We start from the raw sequence: 12533 nt of genomic DNA, 5'->3' as shown, positions 1-12533 counted from the left end.
CAATTAAAATCAAAATTATAATTCAAACAATAAAAAAAAAATTGTAATACACTTCAGTATCAATCTCAATATTTCCTTAATATGGAAGGCATTCACTGAATTATTTCTAATAATAATAATAAAAATGATAATAATAATAATAATAATAATAATAATAATAATAACAATAATAATTACAACAACAACAATAAACTGCCTCATTAGGATTGCAATTTTACTTTTCATCTTTCAAATGAAAAAAAAAAAAACCTTCCGACGTCTATTTTCTCTCCACACAACAACTTTCTCCAATGGCCTCTTTATCGAAAATCAATACTTGCTCGTATCAGTTTTTACAGCTGACATTCTTTGAGATGTGCCAACGGAATTCTGGCTTACTAAAAGATAAGAGGGAACATCTCACGATATGTGACGGATTCTTGCAATGCATTTCATTCTTCTTTTCATAAATGCAACTTAATCATTATTGATGCGTTTTACGGTATTTTGGACCCTTAGGAAACTGTTTCGTTCGTTAATAGGCTGTTTAATAACTGTTATCCTAACGACCATGCTCCAACATATTCAAAGTATTTTAGCATTTATACATTTTGTTAACCACATACTAGTAATACTGTAAAACGTGGCGATTCTCACCCCTTCTATTCAACTAACCATCTATATACAGTACAGCATGTATACAACACATTATATGTATATACATACATATATATATATATATATATATATATATATATATATAATAAATGTATATATAAATATATATGTATATATATACACATATATATACATACACACACACACACACATATATATATATATATATATATATATATATATACACACACATGACATAAACATATGAGTGCGGTAATAAATGCATACATATATATACTGTATGTGTATAAATATATGCATATGTATATATATGCAAGTGTGTAAATAGTAATGTCTATCTATATATATACAGTATATATATATATATATATATATATATATATGTATATATATATATATATCTTTCTATACACGTAGTAATCTATTATACCAATAGGGCTATTCATCCCAATACTGCTATGATAAAAGACTGCTTCCAAAATTTCCCGGTAAAAACCACGAGTCAATAAGTTCTCAGAAACCTATTTTCGAAAAGCCGTCTCTACGAAGACAAAAAGCACAGATGACTTCATCCCCAATGAGCCAACTGAGGATGTCGAAAGAGCCAACCATCCGTTCTGCCGATGATATCAGCAGTTTTACATCAACATGAGCACATAAAGATCTCTCTTATATAATAAAGAGCAAGTGTTTGGAAACACACACACACACACACATATATATATATATATATATATATATATATATATATATATATATATATATATATATATATATATATACACACATATATATATATGTGTGTATATATATATATGTGTGTGTGTGTGTATACACATATCTTTCCGGTCACGCTCACCGGCAAGACTTATAACTACTCAGTCTCTCCCCGTCCCTTAAGTACCGGGGAGAGAAGTCATACCCTGGTGAGAGGGGTTGTAGTTTGGAAAGGGGGAGGGGGTGGGAAAGGTTGAATCTGTGTGGATTCAATGAGTGTGTGGATATCTAAATATTTAGCCGTAATTTTTGACGGGTCAGTACTCTAGTATCAATTAGTAATAAAAAACATTTTTTATATAATTTCTTAACGTAAAATCTTATCCTAGCTACAGTGTCTCTACTAAGGTTAACGCAGTAAATATCTAATTTTGTAACATCATAAACTAATAAATAATAAGTCACTTTGTTATTATTAACAAAATAGGTATCATGTGAATAGTTTGGTACAGTTCCCACAAGTTTACACTAGGAATATTCTAATTGAAATAGCAGTTATTATTATTATTATTATTATTATTATTATTATTATTATTATTAAAGGAATGGAGATTTATCAGCCCTACGAGTCAAATTTGACTCCTACAAAGCTGGCCGACGAAAGAATATTAAAACCACAAGAACAAAAGGCTCTTTTCATTTATTGTCATTTAGCATGAACAAAGGTTGAATAATGTTGAGCTTAATTCCCATTTAATTAAACTAATCTGCCAATGGGGAGTTATAAATCGGTTTAAAGGCTTAAAGGCCGATCATGAATAGTAGAGGCAAGGGACAGTGACATTGCCCTAGCAAGCAGGAGAATGCCCTAGAGACTGACCATATATACATATGATCAGAGCCCAAAACCCTCTACACCAATGCTAGGACCAGATAGGGCCATGAAATGGTCGCTGATGACTAAGCGGGTAGACTTATAGGCTCCCCCAAACCCCCCTTCCTTAGTTCACAAGGATGGTGAGGTTTTACTGACACTAAAAGAACTAACGAGTTTGAGTGGAACTAGAACCCCAGTCTGACGATCACCAGGCAGAGACGTTACCAATAGGCCATAACAATAACATTAACTGCATTTTCACCTGAAGTCTATGTTTTCTTTCAGGATTAAACTAGTGGTCACAATCATTATCGTATAAAAATGTATTTCAACTTGAAAACATTGATCAGGGTTAGTTAAAGTTTTGTTAGTCTCTAGAGAATAAAGTGGATTTACACAATCTATTAGCTGAAGGGTAATCAAGCAGAAGCATAAAAGATATTAAAAGAAATGCGGTAGAGGTTCAAAGGATATTCCAACAATAAAAACAAAGGGATAAAGCAGAAATAAATCTCAAATAACTACGTGTGAGAGATTGTGAGAGCGAATTTGCAAATCATATAAAGTAACTTCATTACAAAGAGAAAATGGAAATGAAGGAGGGGAAATTGTGAATTAAGAGCTATACTTGTCTAAATCATCGATTTTTATTTTTCAGTTTTCAAATATTGGCACGTGCATTCTATCAAGACTAGTAAAATAACAAAGGAGAGAACTGGGACAATAACAAGGATATACTGAAGCTGACTTTCTGGCAATAAGAGAAATGTTACTGATCACATGTATCTTATTCAGTAACAATAGCGATTGGTAAGTGATCTGATGAACAAACCCCTTTGACAAGAAACTGTTGAAAGCTTATAGCTCTTCCGCTCATAGCCTTCCTGAGGGAACCAAATTGAATTAATGCTTTTCAATGAAACAGAATTGCGACACCAAGGTTACTGATTGCCTCCAATGCAATACAAGAATATTGTTCGAAGAGGACCACCAGGAAGACCAAGTTAATGAAGACACAGACGACTAAAGTAATCAATTTACTAGAAAAAAAAAATTGAGTGATTTTTAAAAATAAAGGATGAATACATGCAGCAGAAATTATGCATTAGCACTTTAGTCGAAATGAACATTCAAACCCTCATCAAAGAATGGATTTCACAGATTTTAAATGTTTAAAATGAATGAGATAGTGGTTTTTGAGAAGGAAATACTGAAGGAATTTTTGGAAAAATCTCATATAAAGTTTGATGATTTCAGATCAAAGGTAATAATTGTACCACGAGAAAGGGAATAACTGTAGGTGGGGAAGATTTTAAAACTTAACTACTCAATATTTCTTCAAGTCCAAGAAATCAATTAGGCTCCTGATAGAATAAAAAAGGCATTTCAATTATATACATATGTGTATACACATACATACATATACCGTACACACACACATAAACACACACACACATATATATATACATATATATATATATGTATGAATGTATGTGTATATATACACACACACACACACATATATATATATATATATATATATATATATATATAGTACTGTAATTCAGAGAGAGAGAGAGAGAGAGATTTCTGTTTTTTAATTGCGCTATTCTACAGTACATACAAGTTATGAAGGAATCACAGTTTGCTTGCTCAAAATAATTAATACTAATAAATGCATAATTACGCTTTTTCACACTCTTGAAGTTATATACAGATGGTAATCTACCGAATGGCAAGAAAATTCAATCACTAACCAGCAAATATAATCGGTACTCAAAATCGAGGCGAGAGAGAGAGAGAGAGAGAGAGAGAGAGAGAGAGAGAGAGAGAGAGAGAGAGAGAGAGATCAAAATCCACTTATAATTCTAATATCTGCAATGACATTGAAATTCGACTTCGTAATTCTCTAAAATCTCAAAAATCGCTTAACAATTTCAAAGGAACAAATAATATACATTGCACATAATATCGATGTTAAATACTGATATCAAAATAATACAACCTTGTCAAATGTCTGAGAGACATCATTTAATGCTTGGCAAAGATTCAATTCCTGAATGGTAATATTTGCTTACAAAAAAACCTGACTGCACCTACCAAATTTATCTTTTATCATACCCATTCGCTCATACATGTATTAGACCCCATCAACTTTAAACCTGAATAGAGTCACCCTAAATTAGTTTTAAAAGTAATGCTTGTTGAAATAAAAAAAGTAATGTATGTTGAAATAATAGCCTCTATAGCTTGCTTCACTAAACAGGGTATAATTACACCATTCCATTCTAATTATTATGTTAATTGTCAGTCGAAATCCAATACACCTCTATCAATGGATTTTTGGTCCACTGTAAATATGAAAATTATTATTATGGTGCTGTTGTATGTTTCCCTTGTAATTAGAACCAACGTATTCTCTCGTGGTGCTCTCAATACGGATAAAAAAAGACCTCTGAAGGTAAATGATTAACTGATACAGTAAAATGGGAAGATTTTGATATATATGAAACTGTTTCACTCCAAATCCATTTGTCTGTGGAGATTTTCATCTGTAGTTTTGTATTTGAAGTTAGTATTGCGAGTGTTTGGAAACTTTCGTAAGCAATGCCATAATCTAATCATACATAACTAGGGATACACCTTACCTACAGAGGGAGCTATATTACATCCACTAACAGACTCACAATAACTGTGGATGGCACGAAAGCACAAAAGGATATAATGCCAACATTCAAATGAATCCGAAGCCTGTAAATGGTTAGTGGTAGCTTCTGTTTATATTCTAAATCTGTGGGACATTTTAGTGAATGTAAAATCTTTTCTGCAAAATGAGTGTCTGATTAATGCATGAACCAAAGCTGCAATTATGTATAAAAAAAAAAAAAAAAAAAAAAAAAAAAAAAAAAAAAAAAAAAAAAACTCCTCAGTTTCTTCCCCGATTTTCAGTCCAAAATCAAGTTACGTTTCTTCATTACAGGAAACACGCTAACATTTTAAATTAATGTCTGGTTAGGAATATATTCCACGAAAATTACCGAAATGAATTACAATTATTTCATTTTATGGGAACCTAAAACCTTATAAAACTACCCATTTTGCCATTCGTGCAACTCCAAGTGTAAGTGTTTTCTCTTCTCTCACAAAAGTACATAGGTCATCTACAAAGTGTGTGTGAAGACTCCCATGAGGTATAAAATCTTTATAGGTAAAGCAAATAGAAACATATCAGGTATATTTTGGGGGGAACTCTTTCTCTCTAAATTTCCTATCTAACAGAAACTTAATTATTCTCACATGAAAAATACTTTTGTGTTAAAAATGCCTAAAAAAAAATGCCGGGTCAAAAACAGTTTCCAAAACTCCCAGATAATATAGATACATAATGCTGGCATGATGCAAATGATACGAAAATATATGATTCAGGGGGAATCAGCAGATAGGTAGTTGCTTATCCTTAAGTACCAAAATAAAAAATCCTAAAATCAGTGGAAGCCTTGCATTTTCGTATTTTACCTGATTTCCCATAAACAAACTAGAGGGGAACTAAGTAGAGCGTAGACCTCCGCCCTGGCAGCTTATTTCTCGACCTTTTGCTCGACCATGACCCCGACCTTTGACCTGGGACTTTCAAAATTGAAAAACTTCCATGTATCAACATAAGAATTAATCCCTGAAAGTATCAGTACTCTATGAGTAAAATTGTGGCCAGGAAGTTGTCAACACAAAAGGAAACAACAGACAAACTGCGAAAACATGAACTATTCTCCAACTTCGTTGGCGGAGGTAAATATCCATTCAAATGTACGGTGACACCCAATTAAAATTTTATCCTTCCACGTTCTAAAATTTTAAAAATCTATTCTTATACGGTTGGTTAACTATAATTACGTCATACTCAGTTGAAGAATTTTTTTTTTTTTTTTTATAAAAGGTTCAGTGATCTTACACGTGTTTTATTATTGCATATCTTATTGTCCCTCCAGTTTTCAATCTCTGTGTATATCATATTTTAATCATGGTTACATAATGATATTCACCAGCTTTATATAATAATCTAGTCTTTAAAAAAACAATTGAGCCAGTTAAAAAGTATTTCATTTTTTTACACACCTACGTCTAAGTTCTCTACATTTTCATTAGCAAATTCTCTCTCTCTCTCTCTCTCTCTCTCTCTCTCTCTCTCTCTCTCTCTCTCTCTCTCTCTCTCTCTCTCTCTCTCTCTCTCTCTCTCTCCTAAGATTCCTTGAGAATAAATAAATAAATTTTACCCATGAAGTTAAGTCCTGAATATGGTAGATAATTTTGATCCGGTAAAGATTACCAAGAGAAGTTAAGTCTCTTCCAAAGGAATATGTTATCTTTTATTTCTTTCATCTTCCTTCAGCATTTTGAACCTTTCAAATGGTTAGAATCATATGATACAACAAGAAATATAGTAGAGATCCTATACCGCACGTATTTTCTACAAGCTCATACAATAAAATGCTATTTCTATTTTTATCTCTCGCTTTCTCCCACACTGATAATAGAACAAACTGTTTAAGCTTGCCATCGCATGTTTTAGTTTCTATTAAATTTTGCGATATTCTTGTTCGCAACTGCTTGAATATAAACTCGCTATCTGTTGAATAAACTTTACTTGCATTCACTTCGCCTCTGTGTTAGCACCTTACAACCACAACCGTATTCGCATCATTCGTATGAAGAATAAAGCAAATTTCTGTGATTTTAAGCATTATAACACGATGGAATATAACATTTTAATTCAACTAGACAGAATAATCATAAAAAACCTGGTTCTCTAAGCTAATTTCGATGGCTGTTATATATTGATCAACACTTTCAAATGTTGTTTCAAATTCAAACTAAATGGATACAATTATTAGATATCAAAAGAAATGGTTTTAAAGTAAGACTCATAACATCAGATGACTAGACTCAAGTAGGTAAAGTAACCTGATGTGAATTCATTCAATTCTCAAGCTAAGTGTTCAACTTGATGAGAGTCATGGTTATCTTTTTTTTCTGCTATCTTGACAAAATCAAGTGTTGATAATGAAAAGATGTCGAAGTTTATTTTCAATTAAAAAAAACGTGAAATTTAATTGAAAATTAAGTGTAAGAGAATGTGAATATTCTGCCATGGTGAATTCAGACATTTTTTCAGTAGTAGTATAATAATTATGAAGCAAATCACCCCTCAATACACAAACTATGTGAATTGTTAGAAAAAATTATATATATCATCATCATCCCCTCCTACGCCTATTGGCACAAAGAGCCTTGGTTAGATTACACCAGTCGTCTCTATCTTGAGCTTTTAAATCAATACTCCTCCATTCATCATCTCCTAGTTCACATTTCATATTCCTCAGCCATGTAGGCCTGGGTCTTCCAACTCTTCTAGTACCCTGTGAAGCACAATTAGAAATTTGGTGAAGGCGAAGAGCATGTCCAAACCTTCTCCATCTCAATCTCCACTCACCACAATATCATCCACATATGACATTCGAGTAATCTCTCTTATAGATTCATTTCTAATCCTATCCTGCCATTGAACTACCAATATATATATATATATATATATATATATATATATATATATATATATATATATATATATATATATATGTGTGTGTGTGTGTGTGTGTGTGTCTGTGTGTGTGTGTGTATTATACAATTCAAACCATCTAGCTTAATATTTCATCACTATGAAAGTAAATTGAAAGTAATGCATATGCATTTGATTTCATCCCCCCAAAAGTCCTACTATGCAAAGTTTCAGAAAGGCTGGGCAATAGACCCTTACCTTCCCACTAAAAGTTAGCCTGACCTCTCACAAAAAGTTAAGATTCCTCCAACTTTTGATGGAATTTTCGTAAATTCCCCGGTGAACTATCTGCGCAGTTCTTCTCACTAATGAAATAAGAAAAAAAATCTTCAATGGTATACGTAAAAGTGTTCTTATGATAAATAAGGTTGCTTATTATATATGACAAATACATAAAAATGAATGAAAATAGTATATCTTCGTGAAATGTCTTAAATTCTAAATACCATAAAAAGATCACAGATTGGACGATTGAAGAACTAGACTCATACTCACGATTTCTAGAAATACTGAGCCGTCGGGACTAGGAAATATATCATTGCATAGCCTCACAGGTACCTGAAGAGATAAGAGAAAAAAATCTAACAGTGCACGAAATCATCAAAAAGTACAAACCGTTTCAGTCAATATCATTAAAACAAAGTATATTCTGATAAGAAATTTAAGTATTTGCAAACCATACTTAACCAAAATACTTCACAGACTCAATAAACTAAACTGATGTTCAACATAAATAATGACGCGAAGTAAACAGAAACAAATTTGATTCATAAAGGAATCTACAGGGAGTAACAGGACCTACTTTATAATTTAGGTAACGCATTTAAAAAAAAATGTCTTAATCAGAATGATAATAAATTGGTTGGAAAAAAATGCATACAAACAAAAATGCCAGATAAGGGCACTGAAAACAATACTAAGTAGATGATTAAGCTTTGAATGAAGTATTACGGATACAATTAAAAAAAATCATAAAAATATAACAAAGTATCACAATATAAGTAATCTCTAGGAAAAAGAAACAGCAGGGCGTGCGTAAAAGATTTGGAAGGAACTTAGAATATCTATGTCAAAAGTTCAAATTTGCAGCAAATGTTTTTATGTTGAACAGGCTGACATAAATCTTTTTATAGTTTATTTATGAAATATATGTAATGATGATGTTACTATTTTTAAAGCATTTTATTTATATTGTTCATTATTTCTCATATCATTTATTCATTTCCTTATTTCCATTCGTCACTCAGCTATTTTTCCCTATAGGAACCCTTGGGCTTATAGCATTTTGCTTTTCCAACTAGGGTTGTAGCTTAGCTAGTAAAAATAATAATAATAATAATAATAATAATAATAATAATAATAATAATAATTATCATGATAATAAAAGTGTAGCCTCAAGAAGATAAATTATTATAATGTAATTTTTTCATGATGGAAATGTAATGTGGACGTTAACTACAAATGAAAAAAATTATTGATTTCGTTACTCAGTAGACTATTTGTGGAGTAAGAAAGTGGAAAAAAAATCAGAAACAGGTGAATAAGTAGAAATGGATAAAACCTAAGTACTAGCAGATGATAAGTCCGTATGATTTTAAATTAAGCATATGAAAAAGGAAGGCAATAAGTTACTGAAGAAGAAATGTCCGGGGGGGGGGGGGAGAGAAAGGAAAACATAGAAAGGGTTTAACGCTTGCCATAAAAATAAGAACTTAAAGGGAAAGACCAAAATATAATGGGAGCGTGATATAAATTTGCAATGGCCATATTGCTGATGAAAATCGCCAAACCACGGAAATGAATTAGCATGTTTGAGATATTTACCCTGCAGTGGACTAGAAACGGCTGCATTTGTTGTTGTTTGAAGTATATTAAATTATATATCATATTACGTTTTATATATATATATATATATATATATATATATATATATATATATATATATATATATATATATATATATATATATATATGCATATATACATACATATACACATATATATATGTATGTATGTGTATGTTTTGCTTATGTATTTATATAGATAAGGCTACCGTGTTTTCATATAAACTGTACTGGAAGTCAAAAAAAAACAAGAATTTACCCGCCACTAGATGACCCTCTTTGGCAGGTGTCTAATGATCTTGGGGACTCCGCCCACTTGACCCAGGTAGCTGGTAAGGGAGTGTCATTGTTCTCTTAATCTCTATGTGTATGTTCGTACGTTTGCTTTCCCTATAAAATGTAAAGAAACCTCTCTCAATAAATCAGTCCTCTGAAGAAGTATCACGAAACTAGTCAGGACTTAAGCGTATATTTCGTATTTTCATTTTCCCTGTGGTTCTTCTGCATCTGAGCATCACGTTTTCCTGTGATTTTTACGCATATATATATATATAATATATATATATATATATATATATATATATATATATAGTGTACATATATATATATACATATATATATATATATATATATATATATATATATATATATATACAGTATATAAATACATGTGTATGAGTATGTCCCTATAAAGCTGTGCAACCTTGGATTTTATTTCATTAAAGCAAATCATTGAAGAATTATCATAATTTTGCCAATTACAAGCTATCGAACTGAAAGTAAGGCGAACTGCAAAAACGTAATTCACCGTAAAAAAAAAAAAAGAAAAAAAAATTCCCAAACAAAAGACATACAAAAATGCATCCTAGTTCTATAAGCCATCTCCATTTTAAGGTTCTATAAATGCTTGCAGGCTTTTGTTGATCCCAAGAAAGAAGCGTGGTCTCTGGTGGATCGTTAAAAGTTGATTTGGTAACATTACACCAGCAAGATATATAAGTTTTCTTATCCAAGGCTATATAAGTTTGAAGAGAATACCTAGCTTATTTTTTGGCGATGTAAATAACGAGTGGCTGTTTTATATAGAACGATTTGTATATTTCTCTTAATATTCTATTCAATTAGGTTGTAATTTTTACGTAATCAAATTCTTTAATCACTTTCATTCTCAAAGTAAAGCTAAAATTTACAATCTATCTCTCCAATTACCTGATTAGGACAAGGCAAAACTTAATAGTATGTTTAAAGATAAGAACCAAGTTGGAGGTTAAATCGAAGGTGACCACATAAAATCAATCATGTCTTCACAATGCTATAACATACCATTTTGACCTCACACATCCCTTCCCCTCAGAAGGGGGAATTTTTTATTTCTATTTTTTTTATATATATAATTACACAAAAAAACTATTGCTTAAGATGTTAAACAGCTGTGTATTGTTGCATGAAATGTCACCACACTCATCCACCACTACAGGAATGAGCTAAATTATGTTTTTTTTTTATTTCAAAATATGCTAATTTGGTAGGTTAACTTAATATACGAAACATGTTCATTCTCATTTGGTGCTTTCTCTTAATATGCGGAACATTTTCATTCTAATTTGGAACTTTATCTTAATAAACGGATTATTTTCATTCTAAAAAGAAACATGACCTCATTTGAAATTTAGCTTAGTTTCTTACTTCTTATGTTCTGGGCTCAGGCCATTGGCAAGTAACAAAAAGATCAAGGTATAATATCAGTGTACTACATGTCAAAAAATGACGGCTAAATATCTAGATAGATGTGCATACACAGATCAGTAATTAAGACTGCTCCCTCTCCCCCTCAATGCTGTTCACTATAGGCTATAGTAAAGAGCAGGAGTCTGGCTATTATATATATATTTATCTATATATATATATATATATATATATATATATATATATATATATATAATATATGTGTGTGTGTGTGTTTTATATATATATATATATATATATATATATATATATATATATATATATATATATATATATATATATACATATTTATTAAAAGCCAGACCCTTGCTCTTTACTATAGCCTATATGAGAATATTAATATAAATCTATGATTACATCTCATGATCTTAACCTTATCTCTTTAACATACATCAAGAACCTAAGGGAACAAAATGCACATAGTCGAAGAAGTACATTGGGACACTATTAAAAAGCTTAAACTAAAACTTGGAAATAACCAGTAATATACAGTAGAAATTTCAATTTCGTGCCGCTGATCTATATTTCTCAGTATTTGCAGATCTATATTTCTTAGTATTTGCTAAGAACACTCTCCATAAGTCAGTCAATTAAATTTTAGCCTTTTCAGTAGCTGAGTGTGGTATAGATAGGTTGCTCTTGTCATTAGAGGAATGCTAGTGAAGGGTATTTAAGGAAGGAAAGAGTTGTCCTTAGAAGAATGCTTGTGAAGGGTATTTAATGAAGGAAAGAGTTGTCCATAGAAGAATGCTTGTGAAGGGTATTTAAGTTAGGAAAGATTTGTCCTTAGAAAAATGCTTGTTAAGGGTATTTAAGGTAGGAAAGATTTGTCCTTAAAAGAATGCTTGTGAAGGGTATTTAAGGTAGGAAAGATTTGTCCAAGGAATAATGCTTGTGAAAGGTATTTAAGGTAGGAAAGAGTTGTCCTTAAAAGAATGCTTGTGAAGGGTATTTAAGGTAGGAAAGATTTGTCCTTAGAAGAATGCTTGTGAAGGGTATTTAAGGTAGGAAAGATTTGTCCTTAGATGCATGCTTTTCAAGGGTATTTGCGGTAGTAAAGAGTTGTCCTTAGAAGAATGATTGTGAAGGGTATATAAGGTAGGAATGATTTGTCCTTA

At 31.3% G+C, this 12533-nt stretch overlaps 1 long non-coding RNA gene across 1 annotated transcript in view; it reads right to left on the bottom strand.

The window, feature by feature from the left end:
• The window catches only part of LOC137658180 (uncharacterized), a 193251-nt gene that overhangs the window by 71675 nt on the left and 109043 nt on the right, over positions 1-12533 (bottom strand). The window contains exon 2 of the long non-coding RNA XR_011047274.1: positions 8322-8384. This is a non-coding gene — a long non-coding RNA (uncharacterized lncRNA). The remainder of the gene's footprint in view (positions 1-8321; positions 8385-12533) is intronic.

The sequence above is a fragment of the Palaemon carinicauda genome, chromosome 19 (genome assembly GCF_036898095.1).
Source record: "Palaemon carinicauda isolate YSFRI2023 chromosome 19, ASM3689809v2, whole genome shotgun sequence".
Classification (NCBI taxonomy): Eukaryota; Metazoa; Arthropoda; class Malacostraca; order Decapoda; family Palaemonidae; genus Palaemon; species Palaemon carinicauda.
Note: the sequence above shows the minus strand (reverse complement) of the source record. Positions and strands in the feature narration are given on the sequence as shown.